The sequence below is a fragment of the Notechis scutatus genome, chromosome 4, assembly GCF_049901735.1.
Source record: "Notechis scutatus isolate UNSWTSFEM ecotype Mainland chromosome 4, rNotScu1.2, whole genome shotgun sequence".
In the NCBI taxonomy this organism is placed as follows: domain Eukaryota; kingdom Metazoa; phylum Chordata; class Lepidosauria; order Squamata; family Elapidae; genus Notechis; species Notechis scutatus.
The window spans coordinates 9417238-9436201 of NC_142012.1; the positions used below are offsets into that span (position 1 = coordinate 9417238).

The following is an 18964-nucleotide window of genomic DNA, read 5'->3' on the forward strand; positions in this document are numbered from 1 at the left end:
GTTGAAGGGAAAAAAAAAAATCAAAATCCTGAAACTGCGGGCCTAACGAGCACCAATCCTGCAGAATTTCAAGAAGGGAGAGATACAGTGAAAAGTTCTAATCTTCTCAGTTGTCCGCATTCATATCTATTAATACTGAAAAAAATTGAGATTTAAATGTTTCTTGCTGGCATCTTTATGATTGATGCTTGTAGCTTTTATGCATCTATTTTTATCCGTGGTGTAAAGATAAGGAGCCTGACCTGATCTGAATTGAAATTGTGGTCTGAGATTAACTGCTGTTGGGGGTGGGGAAATATCAAAAGAAGAAAAGCATCCATTCGCCAGGGCCTTCTTTTGTTTTTGCAAGCGATATGTTGGCCGTGTGATGTTGGCAAAGCTGTGATTTTACAGGTATCTTCAACAGCTATTTAGGGAGAACCCATTTGGTAAAGTGGCATGAGCTGTTTTTGGTGCAATTACTTCTTTCCATTCTTGTCCTCCAACCAGAAATGTGAGATATTTTTCTGAGGCCCTAATTATTTTATCTTTGGAATGAATCTCTGATGAACAGGAAACAGAGAATCCTGCTAGTTTGTGCCACCATTTCATTGCTGGCAACAACAACAACAACAGAAAGGCAGAAAGCATGGAGAATTGTTGGTTAGTGAAGAGATGAAAAAAATATATGTAATTTTTCTTAAGTTAATATCTTAACTTAAGATAAAAGAAAAGGAAGAAACAGAATATTTTTTAACATGGGATTCCTTCTACCAATGAAGGGTAACATTCTACCTTTTAACTAATAGAAACAGAGGTTAGAAACTAAACAGAATCTAAAAAGATAATAAAAATTTGTTTTGGAAATTTTGTAAGATGAATAAACTAATGGCATTATTATGTTGTGGTATGTTTATTAAGTTTATTAATATGACTTTGGTTATTGTTGTCTCTCTACTTAAAATTAATTGTGCCCAGACAACATGCTGTTCAGATAGACGTGGATTTTTTTTAATGCTCTTTAAAAGGAAAATGTATCGATGAAACATATATTCAAACAAAAAAAAAATCTGTAATGTAGCCTCCATAAACTCTGCAGAACTGAAAAGAGGATATTTGGAATTTAGAAGGATGCCCAAGATGTTCAGTGGCAGGACAAGCTTCTATATGCTTGCTTAGAAATTCATTCCCTGGTGGACTGCAGCCGATGTTTATAGCATTCATTAAATTGTAGTGCATGGATAGGCAGGGATAGGCAACTATGGCCCTTTACGGCCCATGGACTTCAACTCCCAGAATTCCTGAGCCGGCATGGAATGGTGTTCAGGCATTCTGGGAGTTAAAGTCAAGCAAGTTGTAAAGGGGCTGTAGTTGCCCACCCTTGGTACAGGGATGGGATTCAAAAATCCCAGCAACCGGTTCGCTGCCCAGTTGCTGGGTGGGTATGGCCATGTTGGGCGTGGCCTACTGGAACTTCCGGGAGGGCCGTTTTGCACCTTCCCAAGGGTCTGGAGGCTTCCCTCAGGCCTCTGGGAGGGCAAAAAAATGGCCTCCCTTGGGCTCTGGAGGACCTCCAGAAGCCTGAAACAGGCCCGACTTCCGGAAGCCCCCCCCCCAGAGCCTATGCACAGACCTTGCACTTACCTGCATTGAAAATAGGCTGCGTGGAGACTCCTGGGAGGGGACAGGCAGTGGTCACCTGTAGGCCAGACAAGGAACAATGGATGGAAACCGAACAAGGACCTGGAAATAAAGAAATAAGGACCTGGCAATAAGGAGAAACTTTCTGACAGTGAGAACAGTCAACCAATGGAGTAGCCTGCCCTCGGAAGTTGTGGGAGACTTTCAAGAAGAGATTGGACTGCCATTTGTCAGAAATGGTATAGGGTCTCCTGCTTGGGCAAGGGGTTGGACTAGATGACCTACAAGGTCCCTTCCAACTCTAGTTATCTGTTATCTGTTACTGGTTTGGCAAACCAGATGCACATTTAATATCCGGTTCACTTGAACCGGTCCGAACCAGTAGAATCCCAACCCTGCCTTGGTATAAAGTAGTGGACTAGGAGTAGTAAAATTTAACTTAATGTCTATTTTCTTCAGCCATTGAAGGTCTAGAGGAAAAGTTGGGTCCACCTCTCTTAGGCCAAATGTCTTCACAAATTTGTTGCGCTAAGAAAAACAGAGTATTTATTCATTTAGATCCCACCTGTTATTTTTACAAGTAACACAAGGCGGAGAACACACACATCCTACATGCCTTCCTCCTCCTACTTTCCCCACAACAACAACCCTGTGAGGTAAGGTTGGGTGGAGAGAAAGTGATTGGACCGAAGTCACCCAGCTGGCTTTCACAGCTAAGGCAGGACTTGAACCCATGATCTCTTGATGATTGGCTGAAAGTTGCCCAGCTGGCTTTCACAGCTAAGGCAGGACTTGAACTCATGATCTCTTGATGATTGGCTGAAAGTCGCCCAGCTGGCTTTCACAGCTAAGGGCAGGACTTGAACTCAAGGCTGCCCACTTTCTAGCTGTGCGCTTCTGGAGGAAAGCTAGACTATAATCCCCAACCCTAATACGTACCCTGTTTCTCCAACAATATGGCCTCCCCCAATAGGAAGTCCCAGCATGTTTTATAGGCATGAAATGAAATTAAGCCCCTCCCCCCAAATTAAGGCCTATATTAAAACATGCGAAATGGGGGGGGAATGGTGGGGTGGCTTGCCGTTAGGAAGTACTTTTGTTGCACACCCGGATATGGTGCTGCCTGCGTTGACCCCGATACGAAGTGCCCCACCAACGCCAAGGTCAACATCCAAGCCATCGCCGCCTGCCCGCCCGCCCGAAGATGCAAGGGGAGGGGAATTAAGTCACCCCCCGAAAAGATGGCCTAGCCATTTTTTCAGGGCTCAAAAAAAAATAAGACCCAGCCTTATTATATGAGAAACACGGTAGTTCTGGCAAACTGCAGATGGATTTTGCAACACATCATAGTGGAATCTACATTACAAATTCAGATTTCCTTTGGTTCACTGAAGATGCTTCCCACGAAAGCTCATAAGTGAGTGCTCCTAGTGAGCAGGAAGATCAGGCGGGGAAAAAATGGGTAGGCCCAGAATCACCAGGGAATTATGAAAGGGAATTTTCCAGAGGCTCCATTGAGGTCAAGGCCAACCCCAGTCATCATCACCAACTTCATTAAAGTTTCTCCTCCCAGTCACACACTGGATTTTTTTTTTTTTTCCTCCCGTGGCTTCAGAGTCTTGTTGAGTGCCTGCAGCCAAGTGGCTGGGATTGTAGAGTAGCACAGATGTAAGAACAGCATTGACCTTAGAAGGACACAGCAACTTTAGAAGGAAAAAGCCATGGTGGATTCTTCCTCCAGCTTGAAGAGCTATCCTCCAAAGCACCCAAAAGCAGGACAAGAAGCAACGGATGGAAACTAACTAAGGAGAGAAGCAACCTAGAACTAAGGAGGAATTTCCTGACAAGAACAATTCATCAGTGGAACAACTTGCCTTCAGAAGTCGTGGGTGCTCCATCAGTGGAGGCTTTTAAGGAGAGATTGGACAACCATTTGTCTGAAAGGGTTTCCTGCTTGTGTAGAGGGTTGGACTAGAAGACCTCTAAAGGTCCCTTCCGACTGAGTTATCCTGTTATTCCTGTCATTCCTCTCCTCGTGCCGGACTGAATTCTTAAGAGCAGTTTATATTCCCTTGGAGGAGGCTGCAGCATTGATGCTAAAATTGCAAAAGTTCGTATTTGGGGCTTCTGGAGAAAATCAAGATGCCAGCCAACCTGCATTATGTCCTGAAGTCCCTGGTCAGCTGGATGTCCAAGCCAAGGTCTGTAAATTAACTTGGAAGGGATGCAGTCTAATGCCTGGGGTTGGTGTGGAAGTCTTAGAATGATAGCCATATATGCTGATTGCATGGAATACAGGCCGTTCTCAACTTACAACTGTTCCTTTAGTGATCGTTTGAAGTTGCAATGGCAAAAGTGACTTATGACCGTTTCTCGCAGTGATGACCTTTGTCACATCCCCATGATCAGACGATCAAAATTCAGACATTTGGAAACTGGCCATGTATTAATGATGGTTGCAGTATCCCGGGATCCTACGATCTCCTTTTGCGACCTTCTGACAAGCGAAGTCAGTGGGGAAAACCAGAACTCATTTAAGAACCATGTTACTAATTTTAGAAATTGCAGCGATTCGCTTAACAGCCATGGCAAAAAAAAAAAAAAAAAATGGGGCAAACCTCGCTTAAACAACTGTCTTGCTCTTAGCAATGGAAATTTTGGGCTGAATTGTGGCCATAAGTCGAGGACTTCCTGTAATCCTAAGGCAGACCTAATGAAAGTAGCATTTCTTGGTAGAGCTGCCAACGTGTGAGGATGAGAACTAGAAATATACATAAAACTAAGAAACTCCTTTCTTTCTTTCTTTCTTTCTTTCTTTCTTTCTTTCTTTCTTTCTTTCTTTCTTTCTTTCTTTCTTTCTTTCTTTTCTTTCCTTCCTTCCTTCCTTCCTTCCTTCCTTCCTTCCTTCTTCCTTCCTTCCTTCCTTCCTTCCTTCTTTCTTTCTTTCTTTCTTTCTTTCTTTCTCTTTCATTCCTTTTATGTTATGCCTCTCTTCCCCATCCCAACTGAACATTCTGTCTTTCTGTCTCTAAAAACATTGCAACTTTAAGGCTTATGGGCTACAATTCTGAGAATTCTCCTGAGGAATTCTGGGAATTGAAGTCTACAAGTCTTAAAAGTCGCCGGATTTGGAGATCCCTGTCTAAAAGGAGATTTTCAACTAGTGACATCGATAGGAGGAAGGGCAGAATGGCGAAAGTAGCATTGTGGTAGGAGCCCCAAGTTATGGGATTCAAATAATTTTAACAACCGGTTCTCTGCCCCTAATGATTTCTTCCAACAACCAGTTCACCAAACTGCTCAGAAAGTTAACAGACGGTTCTCCCAAATTGGTAGGAACTGGCTGAATCCCAACCAACCCTTTTTATTTTGTTTGTGTTGTTGCGTACCCACTCAAAAAGGGACAGAGCCTGCATGGCTCCATGGATAACCTCCGTGAACAACATCTTAATAACTGGGATGAAATAGTGTTAATAATAATAATAATAATAATAACAACAACAACAATCATAACAATAATGAAAAAGACATCCAAATAACCAATGAGGCATCTTTTTTGCCTGTCAATGAACTGCTATTGTCATTCACTGCCAGTGACAAATTATGCTGTAATAAAAAAACCTTGGAAAAAGTAGTTTACTACTCACTACTCTGTCACTGGGTTGGGCAAAGAGGTCATCCTCCCTTAGGACAATTCTGAACTTTCCACATACATGTTTAATTTCCCACATAAAATAGTTCCTTTTCCAGATGACATCATATATCTTCGCCTTGTGCGGACAATAAGGAATGAAATGGAATTTCTTTTATGTTTGTGTTGGCATCCATTTATACTTATAAATAACTCAAGGCAGCGAGCGGACGTATCCAAAATACTTTCCTCCTCTTATTTTCCCAACAGCATCAATCTTGTGAGGTAAAGGTTGGGTTGAGAGAGAGAGAGTGACTGGCCAAAAGTCACCCAGCAGGCTTTCGGGCCTTAAGGCACCTGGACTTGAGCTCACACCTCCCAGTTTCTAGGTTGGTACCTTAACCACTAGGCCAAACTGGCTCTCCACCCATGTATCCTGGGTGCTTCTAGATGCTTCCAAGGTCAGGTCTGAAATTCCTTGGTCACTCATTGCCAGCCAAAGAGCAGGAAAAAAAAAATGGCATTCCATTCAGTTATTTCTTCAGCCTTACAGAGGTACTCCTTGCATCCATTTAATGACTTATGATTGGTTTTCACACTTATGATTGTTGCAGTGTCCCACAATCACATGATTAAAATTTGGACTCTTGGAAACGGACTCATATTTATGACAGATTATACCCCAGAGTCATGTGCAGTGGTGGTATTCTACCGGTTTGGCCCGGTTCTGCCGAGCCGGTTGCGCCAATGAGCAGCGGACACCGAAATGGTTCTCTCCAATGCTCTGATGTTGGGCCCACCTGCCCGCCTGGGTCCCATACTAACTTTTATGTCCTGTTTTTGAAGCGCAGCTGCTTTGCGTGGCCCAGCAATTGCCGCGCGGCAGCTGCTGAAGCAACAGGGAGAGTGCAGGATTGCAGGAGGTGACTCAAAACGCCTCTGCACCTGTGCAAAGTGCATGTTTGGTGCACACGTGTGTGCAAAGTGTGTGCATGCACGCAAAGCACGCCCACCAAGCCACGCCCACCGAACCGGTGGTAAAAAAAAAAAATTTCAAACACGCCATAGGTCATGGGATCCCCTTTTATGACCTTCTGACAAGTAAAGTCAATGGGGAAGCCAGATTCACTTCACAACCGTGTTGTTAACTGAACAACTGCAGTGATTCACTTAATGGCAGGGTGGGATGCTACTGGTTCTGCCCAGTTCTATAGAAGCGGTAGTTATGAAGAGCAACAGACATCGAACCGGTTCTGTGTTTGCTGCTGTTTGGCCCACCCGCCCACCTGGGCTCTTACCTGTCCTTTATTTCTTGCTTTTTAAACCTCAGCCGCTTTGCGCGGCACAGCTGAGGTTGAAAAAGCAGGAAAGAAGAGGCTTTTCAAACGTCGTGCACCTGTGCGGAGCGCTTTTCAGCTGTCCGGGTGGCACAGCTTAAGGTTTTTTTACATGCACGCACAGCAAAACATAATCACCAAACTGGTAGTAACACTGGTTGAATCCCACCCCGCTTAACAGCTATGGCAAGAAAGGCCGTAAAATGGGGCAACAGCTGTCCTGTCACTGAATTCTACCTGTATATGTCTGTGCTCCAGATTCAGAAGGTGACAGCTGCAGAGGGGTTTCGTATGGCCAGATTTTATAGTATTGATTAACTCAGGAGGCTGATATTATGGATGGGATGAAGCCTTATTTCACCTTATTTTCCTCTCTACAGTGCAATCCTCTACGGTTTCAACCTGGACCAGGCTAGTTCTGAAAATGAGTTTAGTGTTATACAGGTAGTCCTTGACTTACAACAGTTCACTCAGTGGCTGTTTGAAGTTACAACGGCACCAAAAAAAAAGGGACTTACAACCCTTTTTCACCCTTACAATGACGGTTGCGGCATTTCCATGGTCACGTGATCGAAACTGGGACCTGTGGCCAACTGGCTCATATTTATGACGGTTGCGGCATCCCAGGCTCAGGTGAACAGATTTTGGTGACCTTCTGACAATGGGGAAGCCAGATTCACTTAACAGCCGGGTGGGTTACTAACTTAACAACGGCGGTGAGTCACTTAACAACTGTGGAAAGAAAGAAATGTGGTGGGGAAAAACTCACTTAAGCAATGTTTTCGCTTAGCAGCAAATGTTTTGGGCTGAACTTGTGGTTGTAAGCCTGTATCAGAAGAACGCTAGACCAGTGGTGGGATTCAAAATATTTTTACTACTGGTTCTGTAAGCATGGCTCAGTGGACGTGGCTTGGTGGCCATGGTGTGGCTTGGTGGGCGTGGCAGGGGAAGTTACTGCAAAATCCCCATTCCCTCTCCACCCCACTAACCTGCTTTCCAGCTCTGTTCTCTTGTACAAGACAACCAAAGAAGATCCAGCCAATCAGCTGGGACTTAATGGGAGGCAGAGAAGAGATGGGGGCAGGGCCAGTCAGAGGTGGGATTGGCCGGTTCTCCGAACTACTCAAAATTTCCGCTACCGGTTCTCCAGAACTAGTCAGAACCTGCTGAAGACCACCTCTGTCAACAGCCCGATTGACAGATTGTAGACGTTATCATCGAGGTGAGCAGAGTGAAAGGGGAAGGAGTGTTCCTTATAGCCCAGCAGGCTCTCTTCATCTTCCCTTGCTTCTCCTTCGTTTCTACCACCTGTCCACCGGGATATTTTGGGACACAGGACAGGTTTGATGCTCTCCCCAAAGAGTTCTAGACTTGTGTGCTAAAATAGGTCATTGCAATCAGGGATTCAGACAGGTGCTTAACAACACCCATCTCCCCAGTTCCAGGCAGCCATGTACAATTATCCAACCTGCTTTATTAAGGAGAAGAGTAAGGTTTTTTTTCCTGCCTGTAAGTGATGCATGATGGCAGCTGAATCCAGCAATTGCTGCCCTCAAAACGGGTGTCAAATTTTATTTCATTGAGGGCCGTATTAGGGTTGTGTTTAATCACGCAGGGCTGGGGGGGCATGTGGGGCGTGGCCAGGATGGGCATAGTATAGGACTCATGTTGGGGGCACCTGTGGTGGCCAAGTGCTAAGGTAGGACTTCCCTGATACCGTCACTCACTCTCATTATAATCCCTGGGTGCTCTCTGAGCTTGGTGGTTTATTGGCAGAGATTTCATTACCCAATCAGGTAACAATCTAACAATCTCAGATAAGCCAAGATTAACACCCAAGATTAATGCCAGAAAACCAATCAGGCAATAAACAATACCCCAAGCAAGCAACTACCAAATCAGACAAACGATCAAACAGTAAACAACAGCCAAATCAAGAAATTGCCAAGAAAGACAGGGCAAGCCACTTGTATACAAACAGAAAGCAAACCCCATTCCCTTCCAGCATGGATGATGTTACCTAGTTGGGTAATGAAACGTCTGTAAGAAAATGACCAATCTCAGAGAGCACCCAGGACCACACAGAACAAAGATGTTAAACAGTCAGCTATTAATACATGACCGACGATTCTCATTCTCTGCTTCTTATTCAGCTAGTACTTGTTTCGCCGAAAATAAGACCCTGTCTTATATTTTTTTTGCCACCAAAAAAGGTACCAGGTCTTATTTTGGGGGGATGTCATCCACTGACTAACCTCACTTGTGCACGTCATCCCTGCCTCCTTTTTGCTGTCAGAAGCCTTCAGGAACTGCTTCTTCTGCGGCTGGCAAGGCTGGCAAGGCTTTCCTGAAGGCCTCTGCAGCCGATAACAGAGTTCTGGATCGATCCAGAGCTTTGTCATCAGCTACAGAGGCCTTCAGGAAAGCCTTGCCAGCCTTGCCAGCTGCAGAAGAAATGGGCCGATGAGGCAGGTGTCGGGGTGTGCGAGGCCTGGCTACAACTGTCTAAAGGTAAGTAGTAGGGCAGCTCCATCCCCACCCTAGCTTAATTTTTACCTGGTTGCTCTGGAGTGGGAGGGATCTTAATTAAGGCTTATTTTGGGAGGGGGTAGGGCTTATTTTGGGCACATGTATAAAAATCAAGCTAGGACTTACTTTCAGGGTAGGTTGTATTTATGGGGAAACAGGGTAATTTTTTAGAATTCTGCCCTGGCGTCAGGTCCATCAACCCAGCCTTACAAGCTGTAGTGCGATTGTTTTGCATCGGCATTGGTTACGGTGGAAGAAGTTCATTAATCCATCATTTAGAACAGGCACGTCCAAGCTTGGCAACTTTAAGACCTGTGGACCTCAACTCCCAGAATTCCCCAGTCAGCCATGTTGGCTGAGGTATTCTGGGAGTTGAAGTCCACGGGTCACAAAATTGCCAAAGTTGGGCACCTCTGATTTAGGTGTCGTATGCCAGATACTCAGATGGAGATGGAAGCAGAACATAAATGTTTTTCTTGCAGGACCATTCCAATTGTCGATTTGAGAACAAGTTGTCCCTTAGCACAAAAGTAGAACGTTTTATTGTTCCAACGAACAACAGTGGAGAAAGCCTCATGGGCATGTCCTTGAAGTCACCGGGAGTCAACTTCAACTTGGTGACTTCATCTTAACCTTTTGCCCAGATGATTGTAAATGACCTCATCTGGGCTTTGTCAGCCTGTTTTCCCATTGTTTACCTGACTGCTTGGGAGGTTTTTTTTCTTGAGTTGAGTGTCAGCCTTGGAAGCCACATTTACTTGGAAGCTTCGAGGCTGCCACATTCAGTGCCTGGGAATTTGGGAGGTGGGATTTCATAGAGAGATGGAAGATTAGACTCAACAACATTTTTTCACAGAGTCAAGGACATGTTGCCCTGCACCTGGAGAGGACTGTCTAGAGGAATGTCTCCAGTTGGGACGATGTTTGATTGGACCATGAGATGGACGGATGGGTGCAGGGGATGGATCTTTGAATTATTTTTGGGAAGGGGAAACCCGGAATACTCAGATTCAGGTTTTCCCAGATGTGCCAATAGGACAACTCTAATAAAATGGGACTTTGAGGAAATACTTGTCTCAGAGTTTATTGGTTTGGAGGTTGGTTAGTTGGAACGCTGACATTAACCCGAATCTTGACATTGAACTTCCTACTGTTTCGATACCTTTGGCCTGACGATAACCCAGAATAACATCCATAAAAAGGAAGGTGCTTCAAGAAATGGGCCTTCTAAGTAGCCACAGAGAAACATGTTGGTAGAAACCAAAAGAAAGAGATGGTACAAAATCTTGGCGAAGGATTAAAAAAAGTGCACAAAAACCATTACGGGTCATCCTCAACTTACGACCACAATTGACCCCAAAATTCCTGTTGATAAGCGAGACAGTTGACTTTTGCCCCATTTTACGACCTTTCTTCCCACAGTTGTTAAGTGAATCACTGCATTTGTTAACTTAGTAACACAGTAGTCGAGTGAATTTGGCTTCCCCATTGCCTGTCAGAAGGTCGCGCAAAGTCATCCCAAGATTCCTGGACACCGCAACCGTCATAAATATGAATCCGTTGCCAAGTACAGGTTGCCCTCGACTTACAACAGTTCGCTTAGTGACTGTCTGAAGTTAAAATGGCACTGAAAAATGTGATTTATGACCATTTTTCACACTTACAACCATTGCAGCATCCCCATAGCTACCTGATTTACGTTCAGATGCTTGACAACTGACTCACATCTATGACGGTTGCAGTGTCCTGGGGTCACATGATCATCTTTTGCGACCTTCTGACAAGCAAAGTCCACAGGGAAACCAGATTCACCGAACAACCGTGTTACTAATTAGACAACGGCAGTGATTCACTTAACAAACGTGGCAAGGAGAGTCATAAGATGGGGCAAAACTCACTTAACACATGTCAGACTTAGCAACATCAATTCTAGGCTACATTGTGGCCGTACGTCGAGGGCTACCTGGACCTGAATTCTGATCATGTGACCATGGGGATGCTGCAACAGTCATAAGTGTGAAAAACGGTCCTAAGTTACTTTTTTTCAGTGCCTTTGTAACTTTGAACGGTCACTAAACAAGTCATTTTAAGTGAAGGATTATCTGTATTATGGTTTCCATTCTGCATTCTTGTCGGTGTTACTTTTACCAGAAGACTTAAGTTCTTTGGTTGCAGAGGCTGACATGGGATATATGAATGTTGGCCAGATACAGACCTATCCCAAAAATAAGCCCTAACATGTTTTCACATTTGTGCCTAATATAAGTCCTACCCCCCAAAATAAGCCCTACTTAAGAGCCTGCACAGCCAGCCAGTCGGCCATTCCTTCTGGTTGTTCGTGGTGCTGCGGCCACAAGGCGAGGTGGGATGGTGGTGGAGCTGCCCACCAGCTTATCTTAGGGCCCCCACAGCCAGACCATCCATGCCCTGATACCTGCTTCGCGGCAGCAACCCAAAAATCCATGTGCAACAGGAGCCCCCTTGGCTTCCGGCCCACTTCTCCTTGCTCACGGCCACAACGGAGCAGGAGGCTGAGCAGTGTGTTGGTGCCGTGGCCGCAAGGCAAGGCAGGTGTCAGGGCATGGGTGGCCTGGCTGCGGGGGGGCCCTGACGTAAGCCAGTGTGGAGTGCATGGGGCAGTTCCACCCCCCCTCTCCCTCACGGCGGTGGTGCTGGCATGCGACGTGGCTTCTTGCCCCGCCATGAGCATGCAGAAGAAGTGGGCCTCCTGTAGAAGGAGGAAAAAAATAAGACATCCCCTGAAAATAAGCCCTAGGGCTTATTTTGGGACCCAAAATAAAACAAGATCTCGTCTTATTTTCGGGGAAACACAGGTAGTACAGGAAGGGGGGTTGGATCCATTTTCACTCAGCCCCATCTCGCCTCCTTCCTTTTCAACCCGCATTTAAAACTTTAAAGGATTTCTCTTCCAGAAAGACAATCATGCAAAACCGTCTGCATGGCGTGCATCTCGAAAAAGACAAGTGATGTTTTAATTGGCTAATTGAGAGACATTTGGTAATATCCCACATGAAACTTTATAAGCTCTTTAAAAGATTAATTCGTTCTGGTTGCCATTGTTTCCCCGGGCAATTACATTTGACAGATTTCCCCCCCACTATCTGCCTTAATCTCCGGGATTCCTTGCTGCAAAAATGCAAGGAGAGAAAAAAGGGCTGGATGAATTAAAAAGAAAAAAGAAAGAAAGAAAGAAAGAGAAAAGCTTCCTCAGTAGAAACTACCAACACGGTAATAATTATCTTAGGCACCTGTTCAACTGCCTCAAAAGAAGCTCAGGGGCTTCTTCTGATCATCATAATAATAATAATTTGTAGACACACCTGGAGTAGCTAAACTACTCCGGAACTGCGGAGAACTCTTTATGCAATCAATGTTTGACTCTTGAGTGACAGCCAGGCTTGCAGGTTGCTCAGCCCCCTCCTTGGTATAAATTCTGTCCCTTTAAATCAGTTCATACAAAAACTTTCAGTGCTGTCAGATTTGATCAAATATCTATGGAGATTCTCAGTCATCCAGGTCATGGTTGTCCCAGAGGTGACAACCATGGTGATAATGGCGATAATTAATGTTGCTAATCAAAACACAGCACGGTTTTCACCCACTAAGCAATAGCCGTAGCACTTAGACTTATATACCGCTTCACAGTGCTTTCCAGCCCTCTCTAAGCGGTTTTACAGAGTCAGCCTCCTGCCCCCAACAATCCGGGTCCTCATTTTACCCACCTGAGAAAGTTGGAAGGCTCAGTCAACCTTGAGCCTGGTGGGATTTGAACTGCCAAATTGCAGGCAGCCGGCAGGCAGCAGAAGTAGCCTGCAGTACTGCACTCTAACCACTGAGCCACTGAGGTTCAACGGTGAAGCCATGGTTGGCATCAACCCTCATGGCTAGATGGGTTTCAAGGGCAGATCGCACGCCACAGCTAGTCCTTGACATATTAGTTTATTTGTTTAGTGACTGTCTGCTGTTACAACGGCAGTGAAAAAAGTGACTTACGACCATTTTTCACACGACTCTTGCAGTGTCCTCATGGACACACGATGTCAACTCATAAAATATTTCTATGGTCTTTTTAGAGTTGCCAATAGAAAGGGAGGGGGGAGCAGTGCGACAGCTTGCAACCGAAACTGCAGTCCATAAATGTTTTTAAAGATGGTAACTAGGTGACTGAAGTTCCTGCCTCGCAAAATTCTAACTGGAGAGCACGATTGATGACTCTTGGCTATGGATGTGTCCCATTGGAGAATATGAATTACGATACACCCAGGCAGTGGGGGAAAACCAGGGTCAAAGGTGACCATGAATTATGTGTCTCAGAGTCGGCTACACTCAGGCAGTGCCGGGCATTTTAACTCCCAATAAATCCTTTTAAAGTTTTGGAAGTTTGGCTCGAGACTCATGATTTAAATGGGGGTAACTGCCAGAATCCTGACACATGATCCAAATTCAGATGCTTGTCAAACTGGCATGTATTTGCAGCATTCCCGGGGTATGTGATCACCACTTATGTTTCTTCCCAGATGGCTTCCGACAAGCAGAGTCAGCGGGGAAATCTGGATTTGCTTAGCAACTGCAATGATTAAATGAATGAATGAGCTGGAAGGGACCTTGGAGGTCTTCTAGTCCAGCCCCCTGCCAAGCAGGAGAGCTTAAACCCATTTCAGATAGGTGACTGTCTCTAGACTCTTCTTAAAAGCCTCCTGGGATGGAGCACCCACGACATCTGAAGGCAAAGCTGTTCCACTGGTTAATTGTCCTCACTATCAGAAAGTTTCTCCTTAATTCCAGGTTGCTTCTCTCCTCGATTAGTTCCCAGCTATTGTTTCTTGTCCTGCCCTCAGGTGCTTTGGAGGATAGCTTGACCCACCCCTCTTCTTTGTGACAGCACCTCAAATACTGGAAGACTGCTATCGTGTCCCCTCTAGTCATTCTTTTCTCTAGACTAGCCAAACCCAAATTCTGCAACCATTCTTTGTATGTTTTGGTCTCCAGGCCTTTGATCATCTTAGTTGCTCTTCTCTGAACTTTTTCCGAAGTCTCAGCATCTTTTTTATAGTATGGTGACCAAAATTAGTTTTCAGTATTTCAGGTGTGGCCTTACTCAGGCTTTATAAAACTGTAGTAATACTTCCTGGGATCTTGATTCCATGGCTCTGTTTATATAGTGCCGTTGTACCTTTGAACCAGAGGTGGTATTCAGCAGGTTCTGACCAGTTCTGGAGAACCGTTAGTGGAAATTTGGAGCAATTTGGAGAACCGGCAAATACCACCTCTGACTGGCCCCGCTAACCCCATCTATTCTCTGCCTCCCATTGAGTCCCCAGCTGATCGGCTGGGTCTTCTTTGGTTGCCCTGCACAGGAGAACGGAGCTGGAAAGCAGGCTAGTGGGGTGGGGAGGGAAGGGGATTTTACAGTATCCTTCCCCTGATCACCCCCACTAAGCCATGCCCACAGAACTGGTATTAAAAATTTTTTGAATCCCACCAGTGCTTTGAACGCTCACTGAATGAACTGTTGTAAGTCAAGGACTACTACCTGTAGTATCTCTGCTTTTCTCAGCATTGGAGTCCCGTGGGGTTAAAAATAAGTTTTTGAATGGCCTCTCTGCCTCCGACTGTGCGTGTGAGTTTTATGCCAGTTTTACAAGCAGCTGGAGGATGCAGGCAGATTGCTGGACTTTGAGCGACCATCAAAGATTGTAAACAAGCTCATTCAAGAAGCTCCTGGCCATGTCAGCCTTTTACACAAACGATACAAAGCTCACTTTGGTTGTGAACTGATCCCACCTGGTTGCAAGCGGAAACGGAGGGGGGAATGGGTGCCCCTTTGTGCTGATGTCTTAGATTAGCGACGGGCTGAGGGTGCGAGGGAAGAATAGGAAGCAACGAGCAAGTCACGGTTATTAAATATATATTTCTAGGTTGGCTTTTATTTTCGACTCATTGAAGTGTGCAGAGAAGAGCAACCAAGATGATTAGGGGGCTGGAGGCTAAAACATGATGAACGGTTGCAGAAACTGAGTATGCCTGGTTTAATAAAAAGAAGGACTACCTTCTTTTCATTAAACTAGACATCTCCTGATATTGGAGGAAGCTTCTGGAAACAGAAGAGAGGGTCAACCTATTCTCTAAAGCAGTGGTCACCAACCAGTGGGCCAGGGACCACTGGTGGTCCGTGAGAAAATTTTGGTGGTCCTTAGAGAAATGTCACCCCCAAAGCAATTAATCCAGGCTGCATGGGAAGAAATGTCACCCCCAAAGCAATTAATCCAGGCTGCATGGGAACACAAGGCTGCACCACCCACATGGGCCATGGGAACACAAGATTTGCATCGCTTGCTTTGCGAACAACATGAGGTAGTGAGGGGAGGAGGGAAAGGGAGGAGGGAGGGACCCCACTTGCCCCACCTGCCTGGCCTGGCCACCGGGTTGCTTCTTTCTGCTTCTTTCTTCTTCTGCTTTTGGCTGCATGTAAGGAAAGCAGCAAAAGTCTTTCTTTCTCTCCCCCAAACTCCGCCAGAAATCTGTCTTTGGGACCCTGCAAGGCCTCCTGCTCTAAGAGGCTGCACCGGCATGACAAGTTTCACAAAGACTCGTTTCCGGTGGAGTTTGGGAGAGAGAAAGAAAGACTTCTGCTGCTTTCCTTGCATGAAACCAAAAGTCTCTCTCTCTCTCTTTCTCTCTCTTTCCCTCCCTGAGAACGGAGCTGGAAACAGTATCCTGCAATCCCAAATAAATAATCGATCGGTAGGAAAACGGGGTGAGGAATTTTCCTGCAGACTTTTTTGGGGATTTTCCCAGGGTCTCTGGTGCACAGGATTTAAAATTATGAGTTTGGTGGTCCCTAAGGTCCAAAAGGTTGGTGACCCCTGCTGTAAAAGCACCAGAGGGCAGGGCAAAGAGTAATGGCTGGAAGATCATTAAAGAGAGATCCAGGAGAAATTTCCTGACAGCTAGAACAATTAATCAGTGGAACAATTTGTCTCCAGAAATTGTGGGTGTTCCATCACTGGAGGTTTTTAACAAGAGATTGAACAACCATTGGCCTGAAATGGCATAGGGTCTCCTCCTTGAGCTCAGTTGGACTCGAAGACTTCCAAGGTCCCTTCCAACCTCTCATTCTGTTGACACCTCAAAGAGCCAGATTCATATATTTGCAGTGGGCACTCAGATAGTCCACATGTTGGCTAATTCACTGCAACCCAGAGGTGTTATTCAGCAGGTTCTGACAGTTTCTGGAGAACCGGTAGAAGAAATTTTGAGTTCGGAGAACTAGCAAATACCACCTCTGGCTGGCCCCGCCCTCGTCTATTCTCTGCCTCCCAAGTCCCAGCTGATTGGCTGGGTCTTCTTTGGTTGCCCGGCACAGGAGAATGGAGCTGGAAAGCAGGTTAGTGGGGTGGGGAGGTAACTGTTCTGACCTACACCCTTTTCCAACAAATCAAACACAATCCAAAAGGAATAGAAACCTTGTAATGCTTTTACAAAATAATTAGCTGAGATAAGCACAAGTCTTCCCAAACTGTGCAAGACTTGCCAAAAGATAACAGACAAGAAATAATGTGCAAAATAAGAATCTTCAAATACAAACTCAGGATACTGGAATGTCCACGAGGCTGGAGTTTCAAAACGTCTTTGCTTTCTGCAAAATACGTTCCTTTCACGGCTGGCTTTTATCTTCTTGAAGGAGGGGCCATTACCTTGCAGCCTTACTCCCGAGTCGCCCGTGCTGTTGTAGCTGCTCTTTCCTCCAAGCAATCCTGCGCTCATGCGCACTTGGCACAGGCTCCTCGGGAACCTCCTCATCGCTGCTGCCAGCCCCGACAATCTCTGAAGGCAGCAGTCCACTCTCTAATGGTCCTGGCCCCTCATCTGAGTCCTCGCTCTCCTCAGCCATCCGCACCTGCTGCCGGCTAACCACAACAGGAATGGGGATTTTGCAGTTACTTTCTGCCAGGAATGGGGAGGGAATGGGGATTTTGCAGCATCCTTCCCCTGCCATGCCCACCAAGCCAAGCCCACCAAGCCATGCCACACCCACAGAACCTGTAGTAAAAAATTTTTGAATCCCACCACTGCTACAACCTTTGTGTTTTCGTTCATCTTTGGATGTCTCGGTGGGAAGGACACAGCTCCACCTTGTGAGGAGTGGTAATAGCTATGAGCGCTGGAGTTTTTTTATTTCTCCATAGGTATGCTTTTCCCCAACTTCAGGTCAGTGGATTTAATGGCATTGCTTTCTTTTAAGTAATGAACCATTACAAATGAAGGGATCAGTTTGGAGAAGTTACCCCGCCTGGAACTGGTTCTCCCACTTCCTGCTTGGCCCGTCAAATATTCTTCGAGGAAAACAATCTTCCTATGTGGAGATGACTTCGCTTTCTGTTCTAGGACTCCAGCAAGGTACAGGTAGCCCTATGACCATAATTGAGCCTCACATTTCAAATGGCCAAGCAGGTTGTTAGGTTGTTAAATGAGTTTTGCCCTGTTTTAGACCTTTCTCGCCACAGTTGTTAAGCGTATTGCTGCGGTTGTTAAACGAATCATGCTGCCATTAAGCGAATCTGGCTCCTCCCCCCTTGACTTTGATTGTTGGAAGCCGCCTCAGAAGGATACAAATGGCGGCTATGGGAACTCTAGAACAGGGGTGTCAAACTCGATTTCATTGAGGGCCAGGTCAGGGTTGTGCTTGACCTCGGGGTGGGGGGGACAGGAGGACGTGGCCAGCTCAACATCACTCGTGCCAGGGGCGCCTAGGATCGCCCGAACCCTCTGCCAGTGAAAATGGGCTCCCAAGTTCCATTTTCGTCTGCAACGGCCTCCTGCAACCCACTGCCAGGGAAAACGGAGTGTGGGAGCTCCGTTTTTGGCTGCGGTGGCCTTCTGCAACCTGTCAGCAAAAACGAAGCTTGCATCCCTCCCAAGCTCCGTTTTCCCTGGCAGAGGCCCCATGGGCTGGTCTTTCACTGTCTCTAGTGCAACCCCGCGAGCCAGATCTAAGCACCCGGTGGGCTGGATGCTTCCCGCAGGCCTTGAGTTTGACACCCCTGCTCTAAGAACATTACAGCTGTCTTAAGTCCCTGCCAGTTTCCAAGGGCCTGACTTTTGATCCCGTACCAGGGATCTTGCCCTTTTCTAAGAACTAATTAACGCTGCTAAGTACCTGACCATTTAACCAGCCCCAACTTTGGGCCGGACGGGTTCCGTGGGGTTTTTCCGTGGACACAGTGGAGTGTTTCATGCTGCACCCACGATGCTTTCCTTGTTTGCGTGGCCCAGTTTCTGGCATGCCACAGACCATTGCCGGTCCACGGACCCGGGATTTGGCGATCCCCAATGTAAACATTACATTCTGCAGCTCTTTGTGAGAAAAAGCTGCGCCATAAAAATAACTGCTTTCTCTTATCATAAAAAAACAGGCCGAGTCATAAAAATAAGGAAAGATGCAGGGATCATAAAATCTTACAGCTGCAAGAGGAAGGTTTCGCTATCGTGTCCACACCCTTGCTTGGTGCAGGAACAAAGTCACCTCCTCCGCCATGTGTGAAGAAATATCCATCTGGTTCAATTCCAATCTGGGAGAAAGGCACAGGAGACAAAATGGAGTCTGGAGGCTGATTGAAAAGAGGGCCCATTTATTGATGAAGCAGAACCACCAAGCAGGTGTGATTCTGACTACAGGGAGTTCAGAGTGGGTGGGTTTTTATACCTTCTCTTGGGCTCTGCACTTGAGCTTCCTGTTCCTGTGTAAGAACATGTATTTTATTGTTGTCAGACTCCCGTGGGGTCATGTAGGGGTCATAACTGGCTTTATAGGCGAAGTACAAAT

The 18964-nt window shown here is 45.9% G+C and overlaps 1 protein-coding gene and 1 long non-coding RNA gene across 4 annotated transcripts in view; one reads left to right on the plus strand and one right to left on the minus strand.

The window, feature by feature from the left end:
* The window catches only part of SHROOM3 (shroom family member 3), a 178205-nt gene that overhangs the window by 39354 nt on the left and 119887 nt on the right, over positions 1-18964 (plus strand). Inside the window, exon 1 of one of the 2 annotated variants that reach the window (XM_087962742.1) lies at positions 18642-18798. The exons of the other annotated variant lie outside the window; for it this stretch is intronic. The gene's annotated coding sequence lies outside the window, so the exon portion shown is untranslated. Of the gene's footprint in view, positions 1-18641; positions 18799-18964 lie in introns of those variants that run through there. 2 annotated transcript variants of the gene reach the window in all.
* The window catches only part of LOC148130649 (uncharacterized), a 76935-nt gene that overhangs the window by 25972 nt on the left and 31999 nt on the right, over positions 1-18964 (minus strand). The gene's annotated exons all lie outside the window — the stretch shown is intronic.